The sequence below is a fragment of the Carcharhinus amblyrhynchos genome, chromosome 12 (genome assembly GCF_965287045.1).
Source record: "Carcharhinus amblyrhynchos chromosome 12, sCarAmb.v2.hapA, whole genome shotgun sequence".
In the NCBI taxonomy this organism is placed as follows: Eukaryota; Metazoa; Chordata; class Chondrichthyes; order Carcharhiniformes; family Carcharhinidae; genus Carcharhinus; species Carcharhinus amblyrhynchos.
Genome location: NC_137335.1, coordinates 18093578 through 18105888, shown reverse-complemented (window position 1 = coordinate 18105888; position 12311 = coordinate 18093578). Strand labels below are relative to the sequence as shown.

At 45.6% G+C, this 12311-nt stretch overlaps 1 protein-coding gene across 1 annotated transcript in view; it reads right to left on the bottom strand.

Annotated features, from left to right (window-relative positions):
- Positions 1-12311, bottom strand: part of syndig1 (synapse differentiation inducing 1) — an 87083-nt gene that overhangs the window by 55185 nt on the left and 19587 nt on the right. The window lies entirely within an intron of this gene.

Genomic DNA, 12311 nt, shown 5'->3' with positions numbered 1-12311 from the left:
CTTATCACTGCGAGCCAAGGGATAAGGTTGGGAATCCAGACAGACCTCCTGACCCCTCCATCCACCTTTTAGAGTCATGTCAGAGTGTTATACAATACAGGAACAGGCCTTTTGGTCCAACTCATCCATACTGACCCTGTTTCCTAAACTGAACAAGTCCCACTTGCCTGAGTTTGGCCCAAATCCCTCTAAACCTTTCCCATCCATGTACCTGTCCAAATGTCTTTTAAATGTTGTCATTGTACTTGCCGCTACCACCTCCAGTTCATTCCGTATACGCACCATCCTCTGTGTGAAAAAGTTATCCCTCAAGTCTCTTTTGAATCTTTCCCCTCTCACCTTAAACCTACACCCTCTAGTTTTAGACTCCTTTACCCTGGGGAAAAGACCTTGGCTATTCACTGTATCAATGCCCTTCATGATTTTATAAACCTCCATACGGTCACCCCCTCATCCTCTTATTTTCCAGGGAAAAAAGCCAATCCAGCCTCTCCTTATAATTCAAAGCTTCCAGTCCTTGTAATTTTTTTTGCACCCTTTCCAGTTTGATAACATCCTTCCTATAGCAGGGCGACCAGAATTGCATGCAATACTCCAAAAGTGGCCTTACCAATGTCTTGTACAGTTGTAACATAGCGTCCCCATTCCTGTACTCAATGCTCTGACCGATGAAGGCAAGTGTGCCAAATAATTTCTTCAAGTCACAAACCTTTTCCAGCTCAATCCACAACTTTATAAAGAGCTTTAATGCAGCAAACCATCCCCAGGTATTTGAAAGGAGGGAGTGCCATCGAGCATGAGCCACAGAATGAGCTACAGTGAAACCTTTACTATTGGCAGGGGAATGGGTGACGCCAGTTAATCAAAAAAGGAATCGAGAGTTCCATTTCCCAATGGAATACAACACAATATGTGTCACATGAACGAATATGACAGTACACTAATATGCAAGAACAGTCTACTTAACCTTCAACCTTACACTGAAACGTGAATGAACATATCAAACAATACTGTATCCAGGCTCCGGATAACTGTGTGATTACTGCTGGTTGGTAAAGGGGCAATTGGTGTCAAACCATCATCAGAAATTCTTGTTAGTAGGAAATTCAGGTTAGTAGAATTCTGGTTAGTAAGGAATTTTGGTTAGTAAGGAATTCTGGTTAGTGGGGAATTCTGGTTAGTAGGAAATTCCGGTTAGTCGGGAATTCTGGTTAGTAAGGAATTCCGATTAGCAGGGAATTTGGTTTAGTAGGGAATTCTGGTTATTAGGGAATTCTGGTTAGTAGGGAATTCGTGGTTAGTAGAGGATTCTGGTTAGTAGGGAATTCCAGTTAGTAGGTAATTCTGGTTAGTAGGGAATTCTGGCTAGTAAGGAATTCATGTTAGAAGGGAATTTCGTCTACTAGGGAGTTCTGGTTAGTAGGGAATTCTGGTTAGTAGGGAATTCTGGCTAGTAAGGAATTCTTGTTATAAGGGAATTCCAGCTACTAGGGAATTCTGGTTAGTAGAGAATTCCAGCTACTAAGGAATTCTGGTTAGTAGAAAATTCCGGTTAGCAGGGAATTCCAGCTATTAAGGAATTCCGGTTAGCAGGGAATTCCAGCCAGTAAGGAATTCCGGTTAGCAGGGAATTCCAGCTATTAAGGAATTCCGGTTAGCAGGGAATTCCAGCCAGTAAGGAATTCTGGTTAGCAGGGAATTCCAGCTATTAAGGAATTCCGGTTAGCAGGGAATTCCAGCTAGTAAGGAATTCTAGTCAGTAGAGAATTCCCATTAGTAAGGAATTTCGATTAGTAGGGAATTCCCGTTAGGAGGGAATTCCGGTTAGTAGGAAATTCTAGTTGGAAGAGAGATGGACAACTCAAAGTTGACTGTATTAAGGCAGGTGACCAAGAGCTTGACTGAAGCTTTTCTCTCGGCTGGTTTGCAGATAAAAAATGGTGGCGAGGCTGAGGAGAAGGGCATTCAAACACACTGGATGGTGAGGGTGAAGGCAGTGAGGTGCTGCACAGGAGGATAGAGCAGAGCGATTGGAGGACTGGAGGGGGCTATAGGCATAGTGAGCGTGGAGGCTTTGGAGGCATTTGAACAGAAAGATAAACATTTTAAAGAGCTGTTTGTGAACTGGAGTTAATGTAGGTCAGTAAGTAGATGAGTATGGGCTCACCAGAACTAGGACACAAGGCAGCAGAGTTTAGGACAGGTTCAGTTTTGAGTTTCAATATGATTGAAATTTGGGAGAGTTGAATCTTACCTTGTTGGTTGTGTATTAACAGGTGGTAGGGCCGTGGATTAGACTGCATCTCAGCTGTCTGCTGTAGACTTGCGGTGAGGGACCTCAAAGAACAGGCTTCAGTCCCTTCAACATACATGTGGCAAAGGGTCTCAATGAGTGTTATAAAGTTGAAGCACCAGTTTTTGGTATATAGCTATATGATGGATGGCACATTAGTATAGAACCATAGTTCCCTTATAGCACAGAAGAATGCCATTCAGCCCATCAATTCTGCACCAAGTCTCTGAACAAGCCTCCCACCCAACCCTATCCCCGTAATCCCATGCCTTTACCCCACTAATCCCCCTAATTTACTCATCTTTGGACACTAAGGGGCAATTTACCGTGGCCAATCCACGTAACCCACACACCTTTGGACCATAGGAAGATACCAGAGCACCCGGAGGAAACACACGCAGACATGGGGAGAACGTGCAAACTCCACTTAGACAGTCGCATGAGGCCGGAATTGAACTCGGGTCCCAGCAACAGTGCCGCTCACTTCTGGTTTGTAATGTGTGTGTGCACATCTTGCCTGCTAGATTGGAGGCTTAAATAGTCATAGAAATACACAAACTTTGTGATCAGTTTTCCAAACCTTTGTTCTTTATCGTTTATTTTACAGTTAATGATGACAGCTCTTCATTTATAGTCCAGATGTTACATAGAGGAGCCCATGGATTATTGATATTTGAAATCTGTTTTATGGTAACCATGGTGATCTGTATACCATGTTAAATACGTACAATGGAAACTCCCTATGGAGTGAAATTCTCCTCCAGGCCTCATTCCTTGGCTTACTCCTGCTTCCAGTTTCAATGTTTCTATGTTTCTATCCGGTTCAAGATGAATTGAATCATTATCTGCAGAACTGGTTATTCGAATCCCACTTGAAACTCACAATCTGACCACATTATTACAATTTGCATATATCATTCACCAGGTCCCATCCTTTCTTCTGTCTATTCTTGGGACGTGAGCATTGCTGGCAAGGCTAACATTTATAGCCCATCCCCAACTGCCCTTGTAAAACAGGTGGTGAGCTACCTTCTTGAACTGCAGCAGTCCATGTTGTATGGGTACTACTGGGAAAGGTGTCTCGGGATTTTACCTCAGCAACAATGAAGGAATGGCAATCTATTTCCAAGTCACACTAGGGTAGGACTTGTAAAATCAACAGCGTGTAATTTGGAAGGGAAATTACAGGTGATGGTGTTCCCCAATGCCCTGCTGTTCCCTTTGTTCTTGAAGTAGAGGTTGCAGGTTTGGAAGGTTTGGAGCCTTAATGAGTTGTTGCAGTATATCTTGTACTTTGTACACACTGCTGTTACTGTGTGTTGGAAGGAGTGAATATGGTGCTGATTAAGCAGGCTGCTTTGTCCTGAACGGTGCTACATTGCTCTACACTGTCTGTACTTATCCTTTGCCACTCTTGATTACCTGTTAGTGTCGGGCTATCATCACACTGCCTATATATTCTGTGCCTCTCTCCACTTCACCTGACGAAGCAGCAGCACTCCAAAAGCTTGTGATTTTAAATAAACCCATTGGACTATTACTTGGTGTCGTGTGACTTCTCACCTTGTCCATTCCAGTTCAACACCGGCATCTCCACATTGCTGGATAGTGCTGAGTTTCTTGAATGTCATAATCTACCCCTCCAGGCAAATGGAAAATATTCCATCAAACTCCAGGTACTCCAGTTTCCTCTCACAATCAAAACATGTGTGGGTTTGGTTGATTGGCCCTGCTAAATTGACCCTGGTGTCAGGGAGATTAGCAGGGTAAATGTGTGGGGTTACAGGAACAAGGCCTGAGTGGGATTGTGGACGGTACAGACTTGATGGGCCAAATGGCCTCCTTCTATACTGCAGGGATTCTATGATTCTATTACCTCCTGACTTGTACCTTGTAGATGGCGGAGAGGCTTTGGGGAGTCAGAAAGTGAGTTAGCTGCTACAGAGATTCCAGTTTCTGGTCTGCTCCAGTAGCCACGGTATTTATGTTGCAATTCCAGTTCGTTTTCTGGTCAATGGTGACACCCAGGATGTTGATGATGGGGGAATTCAGCAATGGTAATGTTGTTCTGAGGATAGGGTTGGAGATGGTCATTGCCTGGTCCTTGCCAAGCATCAGCCCAAACCTGAATGTTGTCCAAGTTTTGCTACATGTGGACACAGACCCTTTAGTATCTGAGGAATTGAAAATGGTAATGAACACTGTGCAATCATCAGTGAACATTCCCACCCAGGAATTATGACGGAGGAGAGGCCATTGAGGAAGATGTTTTAAAGTTTTGTAGTGAATTTATTAGTGTCCCAATTGGCTTACGTTAACATTGCAATGAAGTTACTGTGAAAATCCCCTAGTTGCCACATTCTGGGGCCTGTTTGGGTACACTGAGGGAGAATTTAGCATGGCCATTGCATCTAACCAGCATGTCTTTCGGACGCTGAACCTGGTTGGGTCTAGGACCTGATGAGGTCCTTCAGCCATGTCCTGGGGATGAGATGACGGGCCTCCAACAAATGCAATCATAGAATCATAGAATCCCTACAGTGCAGAAGGAGGTTATTTGGCCCATCGAGCCTATGTTAACAACAATTCCACCCAGACCCTATCCCTGTAACCCTAGGTATTTATCCTGCTAAACCCCCCTGACAGTGAGGGACAATTTAGCAAGAGCAATCCATCTAACCCGCACATCTTTGGAGTGTGGGAGGAAACCGGAGCGCCTGGAGGAAAGCCATGCAGGCACGGAGAGAATGTGCAAACTCCACACAAACGGCTGCCCAACCTGAGTCCCTGGTGCTGTGAGGTAGCAGTACTAACCCCTGTGCCACTATGCTGCCCACTATGCCCAATAAGATTCCAGCAAGTGGAGTGTTTCCACTGATTCTCATTGGCTTTCATTTTTTTTCAGGACTCCTGGATGCCTCACTCAATCAAATGGTGTCATGAAGTCAAGACAATCACTTGCATTTCACCTCCTGAGACCAGCTCTTTTGCCTATGTTTCGACCAAAGCTGCAGTGAGGTCAGGGGCTGAGTGACCCAGGCAGATACCAAACTGAGCATTGCCTGGTGACTGCCACTTGATAGCACTGTCAATAACATCTTCCACTACTTTGCTGATGATTCAGAGTAGGCTGATGGGGTGGTAGTTCTCTTTTACATTAATAACCTGGACCTGGGGTACAGTGCTGCTAAATCTACCGCTTACACTGTAGGGTGGCAGTGGCTCCATGGCACATGAACCTTCTGCCCACTTTTGGGGGACACCATTTGTGCTCCCATCACTGCCACTCTAAGAGCTCTTGTGGTGCACTGGTAGCGCCCCTGCCTCTGAGCCAGAAGCTCTGGGTTCGAGTCCCACCCCACCACTTGATGGTCAAGGAAGGTGCATCCATGGTGCAGCCAAACAGGTGGCACGTGTCAACCTGCAAATCCTTCCAAACACGCCAATGGCAGTAAGAGCAGGAGAGACTCCTGGTCAGCCATGTTTGATGTGGAGTGGCCTCCCTCAAGCTGTAAGCCTCTAATGACAGACTCGCAACACTTCTTATAGAAACATAGAAAATAGGTGCAGGAGTTGGCCATTCGGTCCTCCGAGCCTGCTCCACCATTCACTTTGATCATGGCTTTCAGTATCCCATTCCCTCTTTCTCTCCATACTCCTTGATCCTGTTAGCCACAAGAGCCACATCCCGCTCCCTCTTGAACATATCTAATGAATTGGCCCCAACAGCATTCTATGGTAGAGAATTCTTCAGGTTCACAGCTCTTCGAGTGAAGAAGTTGTTTCTCATCTCAGCCTTGAATCACTTACCCCTTATTCTTAGACTGTGATTCCTAATTCTGGACTTCCCCAACATAAGGAACATTCTTTTCACATTGAGCCTGTCCAGTCCCTTCAGGATTTATAGGTTTCTAGAGATCCCCTCTCATTCTTCGAAATTCCAGTGAGTACAAGCCCTTTCTTCATATGTGAGTCCTGCTATTCCAGGAATCAATCTGGTGAATCTTTGCTGGATTCTCTCAACAGCAAGAATGTGCTTCCTCAGACTAGGAGACCAACACTGCACACAATACCCGAGGTGTGGCCTCACTAAGGCTCTGTAAAATTGCAGCAAGACATCCTTACTCCTATACTCAAACTCTCTTGTCGTGAAGGCCAGCATGCCATTCCCTTTCCTCACCGCCTGCATGTCAATCTTCAGTGACCGTTTTACCATGACACCCAGGTTATGTGAGGTATCTAAATGGATACAAAATTGGCTTCTTGACAGGAGCTAGAGGGTGGTTGTAGAGAATTTTTTTTCAAACTGGAGACCTGTGATGAGTGGTGTGCCTCAAGGATCAGTGCTGGGCCCATTGTTAATTGTCATTTATATTAATGATTTGGATGAGAATATAGGAGGCATGGTTAGTGAGTTTGTAGACAACACCAAGATTGATGGCATAGTGGACAGTGAAGAAAGTTATCTCCAATTGCAACGGGATCTTGATCAATTGGGCTAGTGGGCTGATGAATGGCAAATGGAGTTTAATTTAAACAAATGTGAGGTGATGCATTTTGGTAGATTGAACCAGGGCAGGACTTACTCAGTTCATGGTAGGGCGTTGGGGAGAGTTATAGAACAAAGAGATCTAGGGGTACATGTTCATAGCTCCTTGAAAGTGGAGTCACAGGTGGACAGAGTGGTGAAGAAGGCATTTGGCATGCTTGGTTTCATCAGTCAGAACATTGAATACAGGAGTTGGGATGCCTTGTTGAAGTTGTACAAGACATTGGTAAGGCCACACTTGGAATACTGTGTGTAATTCTGGTCACCCTATTATAGAAAGGATATTATTAAACTAGAAAGAGTGCAGAAAAGAATTACTAGGATGTTAGTGGGACTTGATGGATTGAGTTATAAGGAGAAGCTGAATAAATTGGGACTTTTTTCTCTGGAGAATAGAAGGCTGAGAGGTCTATAAAATAATGAGGGCCCTAGACAAGGTAGATAGTCAATATCCTTTCCCAAAGATAGGGGAGTCTAAAACTAGAGGGCATAGGTTTAAAGTGAGATGGGAGAAATACAAAATTGCCCAGAGGGGCAATTTTTTCACTCAGAGGGTGGTGTGTCTGGAACAAGCTGCCAGAGGTAGTAGTAGAGATAGGTAGAATTTTGTCTTTGAAAAATCATTGAGATAGTTACATGGGTTTGATGGGTATAGAGGGATATGGGCCAAATGTGGGCAATTGGGATTAGCTTAGAGGCTTTAAAAAAAAAGGGCAGCATGGACAAGTTGGGCCAAAGGGCCTGTTTCCATGCTGTAAACCTCTATGACTCTAGACCTCTACGTCGCACCTCCCCTCTTCCTAATTTGCCACCATTCAGATAATCTTCTTTATCCACATTATATTACATTTGCCAAGTATTTGCCCACTCTGTCAGCCTGTCCAAGTCACCCTGAGGCCTTGTGGCAAGCTCCTTACAGCACACACTACCACCCAGCTTAATGTCATCTGCAAATCTGGAGATGTTGCATTCAATTTCTTTGTCCAGATCATTAATGTGTACTGTGAACAGTTGGGGTCCCAGCTCTGAACCCTGCGGTAGCCCACTAGCCATTCAGAAAAGGACCCATTTATTCCCACTATCTGTTTCCTGTCTGTCAACTAGTTCTCTAGCCACATTGCTCCAATACCATGAGTTTTAATTCTGCTCACTAACCTCCTGCAAGCAGAACTCTGGGAATTACTCTGTATGGAAACAGAGGAGAATCTGCCTTAGTGCACTGTAGGTGTGGGAGGAGGATTGGAATTGGTCTGGCACTTTGCCAGTGCCTCAGCAGGGCAGCCAGCTCAGGTTGTTAGTGCCCATTCTCAGATAGTCGGACCTTCAAAGGGTCAGCGCTACTTGAAATCGTAAGGCCATCTGCACTTTATCCCAGTGAAAATCAGCCAGCGTCCACCAGCCAAGGTGCAGCCACTGTATTAGCTGTGTTTGCACCCACTGCGTGAGAGCAGGAGGCCAAGGAACGGCAATAAGCTTTCCAGAGGAACCCAACCCTGGTGAGCCAGTTGCTAATATTGAAGCAACAGCTGGATGATAGAAAGGAGTCAGCAGGCATGTTTAGAGAGAATGGCCCATGTCACCAGGCAGACACTCTCTGGTTTATACTCCTTTCCCACATATATTTGTGGAGCAGGTTCAGGGGGCCAAATGGCCTACTCCTGTTCCTACTTCTCATAATGGAGGGGAAGTGGGGGAGGGAATGATTGGAAATGGAGGGTGCATTAAGAAATAATACAAGAGCAGAGAGGTGGGGGGGGGGTGGGGAGAGGGAAGGTGGGGAGGTGGAAAGAGAATACAAGAGAGAAGGCAAGGACTGGCCTAAGGAAAGCATGGAAAAGGGAGGGGTGAGAATATAGGTAAGGTGGAGGGGAAGGGACTGCAAGCTGGGAGAAAGAGCAGAAAAGTTTTAAGTTTATTTATTAGCGTCACAAGTAGGTTTACATTAACATTGCAGTGAAGTTACTGTGAAAATCACCTAGTCACCACATTCTGGTGTCTGTTTGGGTACACTAAGGTAGGATTTAGCATGGCCAATGCACCTAACCAGCAGGTCTTTCAGAGGAAACCAGAGCACCTGGAGGAAACCCACGCAGACATGGGGAGAATGTGCAGACTCCACACAGGCAGTGTCCCAAGCTGGGATTCGAATGCATGTCCCTGGTGCTGAGAGGCAGCTGTGCTAACCACTGTGCTGTCCCTATTGAGAGGTCAGGGCAAAGCTGTGTGGCAGATCCAGGGGGCGGACATAAGGAATGTCACAGGGGAGAGGAGGGCAGAATTTAGGGAAAGGGCAGTTGCAGAAGTTGAACCAGAAACACCACTAAAAGAGCAAAACTATTGCTAGCTGAATGAGGAACACTGGCTTACCTTTCCACTTCAGGTGTTGATTCACCTAATGAACTCTTCCAGGAGATTTTACTTTGACTGCATCTAAATCATGGCCATGGAACTCGGCAGTTGTGCGTCTGACTCGATTACCGATAGTGGTTAGGTGAAGAAGGTAAGTATTTATTTCAGCAGCCTGGGAAACTACCTAATTTATCATTTATCCATCATCACACATGAGAATACCATCCACCAGATACATGGTAAATACTCTTGCAACTCGGCCAACGTTGTCTACCTGATACGTTGCAAGAAAGGATGTCCCGAAACATGGTACATTGGGGAGACCATGCAGACGCTACGACAACGGATGAATGAACATCGCTCGACAATCACCAGGCAAGACTGTTCCCTTCCTGTTGGCGAACACTTCAGTGGTCACGGGCATTCAGCCTCTGACCTTTGGGTAAGCATTCTCCAAGGCGGCCTTCACAACACACGACAGCGCAGAGTCGCTGAACAGAGACTGATAGCCAAGTTCCGCACACATGAGGACGGTCTCAACAGGGATCTTGGGTTCATGTCGCACTATCTGTAACCCCCGTGACTTGCCTGGGTTTGCAAAACCTCACTTACTGTACTGTCTGGAGACAATACACATCTCTGTAACCTGTGATCAGTGCTCCTTCCACTCACATTGTCAGCCACTTCAGGTCTTGAACAGCAGGTTAGGTGTAAGGATTCGCATTCTAATCAGTAATCTCTAAACTGTCTGTGCTTTATATGCTCTGAGGCCAGAACTCTCCATTCACCTGACGAAGAGGGAAACCTCGAAAGCTTGTGCGTTTACTATCAAATAAATCGGTTGGACTAAAACCTGGTGTTGTCAGACTTTTTACTGTGTTTACGCCAGTCCAACGCCGGCATACCCACATCATTGGCAAAGTAGACAGTAATAGAATGGAAACACCAAATATTAATATTGCAGCTTTTACAAAAATATTTGTGTGTGAGGTACAGGCATTGCTGGAGAGGTCAGCATTTATTACCCATCCCGAACTGGCTTTGAAAAGGCAGTGGTGAGCTGCCTTCTTACACTGCTGCAGTCCAAGTCTCTAAGTGCATTCACAGTGCTGCTAGGGAGGGAGTTCCAGGATTTGTACACAGCAATAGTGAAGGAATGGAAATATATTTCCAAATCAGGATGGTGTGTGGCTTGGAGGGGAACCTGCAGTGTTGTTCCCATGTATTTGCTGCTCTTGTCCTTCTAGATGGCAGAGGTAATGGATTGGGAAGATGCTACTGAAGGAGCCTTGGTGAGTTGCTGCAGTGCATCTTGTAGATGGTACACACTGCTGCCACTGTGCACTGGTGGTGTATGGGGTGCCAATCAAGTGGGCTGCTTTATCCTGGATGGTAATTGGTAAATGGTATTCTTGATTAAGTCATCTCAGTGCCAACCCTTCCCTAGTTTACTCTGACCTTCTTAAATACCTAAATTATAGTAAATACAAGACAAAGAATTGGTGGTGGAACGGTTTCTATGCTTTATAGATAACCATTCCAGCTCCTGCTATTGTTAAATTCAACAAGTAATATCACAAAAGCTGAAATAGAAGTACTGACTAGAATGGTAATCTCCAACTAGCTTGTTCCCTTGGAGCTTGGGCCATTTGCATTGCAGTTTTTAAGAAACCAAATGTACTTGGAAGCGGGATCACAGAATCCCTACTGTACAGAAGGAGGCCATTCAGCCCATCAATCCCCACCCAGGCCTATCCCCACAACTCCAGGTATTTACCCTGCTGGAACCCTTGACACTAAGGGGCAATTTAGCATGACAAATTAACATAACCCATACATGTTCGGACTGTGGGAGGAAGCAGGAGCACCCGGAGGAAACCCATGTAGACACGGGGGGGTGTGCAAACTCCACACAGACAGTGATCTGAGGTCGGAATTGATTCAGGGTCTCTGGTGTTGCGAGGCAGCAGTGCTAACCACTGCACCATCGTGCCACCTACAGTTGAGTTCAGTTGAATTTATTATCTAGATGTAAAAATCAATTCCATAGCAGAAGAGGCCGGGAATGGAAGCAGATTAGTGCGCTTGCCAGGAATGGGAAATTAAAGCAAAAAATGAGGGAAGCCCTCAGTTGGACGCAATATGTCTAGTGGAGTGGGAGACGGAGATAATGTTGCAGGCTGATGAACTTTCATCGGAAATGGGAAAGGTTAGAGGGTGAAGCTCGTGGAGAGGTGGAGGGGAAGGTATGTGGGGGAGGGGGGTATGAGGGATCAAAGGGACAATCTGAGATAGATTGAAGGGCAGGTTCACAAAGGAAATGATGGGATAACAGGGCTAATAATGGGACAAGTAAACTGGGACCAGAGGAATCATAACAACAGAAGCTTGAAAACATGGGAGTGGTGGCTAAAATCGAAAGATGTCAAACTCAATTTTGAGGCTGGAAGGCTATCTAGTGTCTCATTGAAAGATAAGGTTCTATTCCTCAAGGTGAGAAACAATCCCTTCGGTTTGTGTCAAAAAATAATTGGAATGATTGGGATAAAAACACAAAGTGCTGGAAACACTCAGCAGGTCAAGTTGCATCTGTGAAGAGAGAAAGCGAGTTAACACAAACGTCAGCTCCATTCCTCTGTCCCTAGGTGTTGATTGACTCGAATACTCTCCTCAGCTTCTGTAGCCGATTTCCAGAACCGGGGCTATTTTGCATTTGTATTTGTGGGGAGCCAGTTGGCCTGATGTGGAGCTGGCTGGAGCTGACCAGTTCCCAGTCAGTGGGCTGTGTGAGGAACAAACCTGGCCCACTATCTGCCCTGGTGTTGAATTGGAGCCAGTGCTGAGTAAGCCCGGGCTTCCTCCCTGCAGTCCAGAGCAGCCCTTCAAGAGGAGCTCCTCTTCCCACTCAATTCAAATTGCAGTGGTTCCTGCAGGCAGAATCACTGAAAGCTTCCCTGGTGTTCACATACAGAGTTCAGAAAAAAAAAACTCTGTCTCATTCTGCTCGTGAACAGAACAGATCCACAATTATATAATGTGACTTAAGGCGCTGTAACCCCTCCCACAGTTGCACACATGCAAACTGCCCACAGTGTCACTGCTGGCGAATCTCCAACCTAT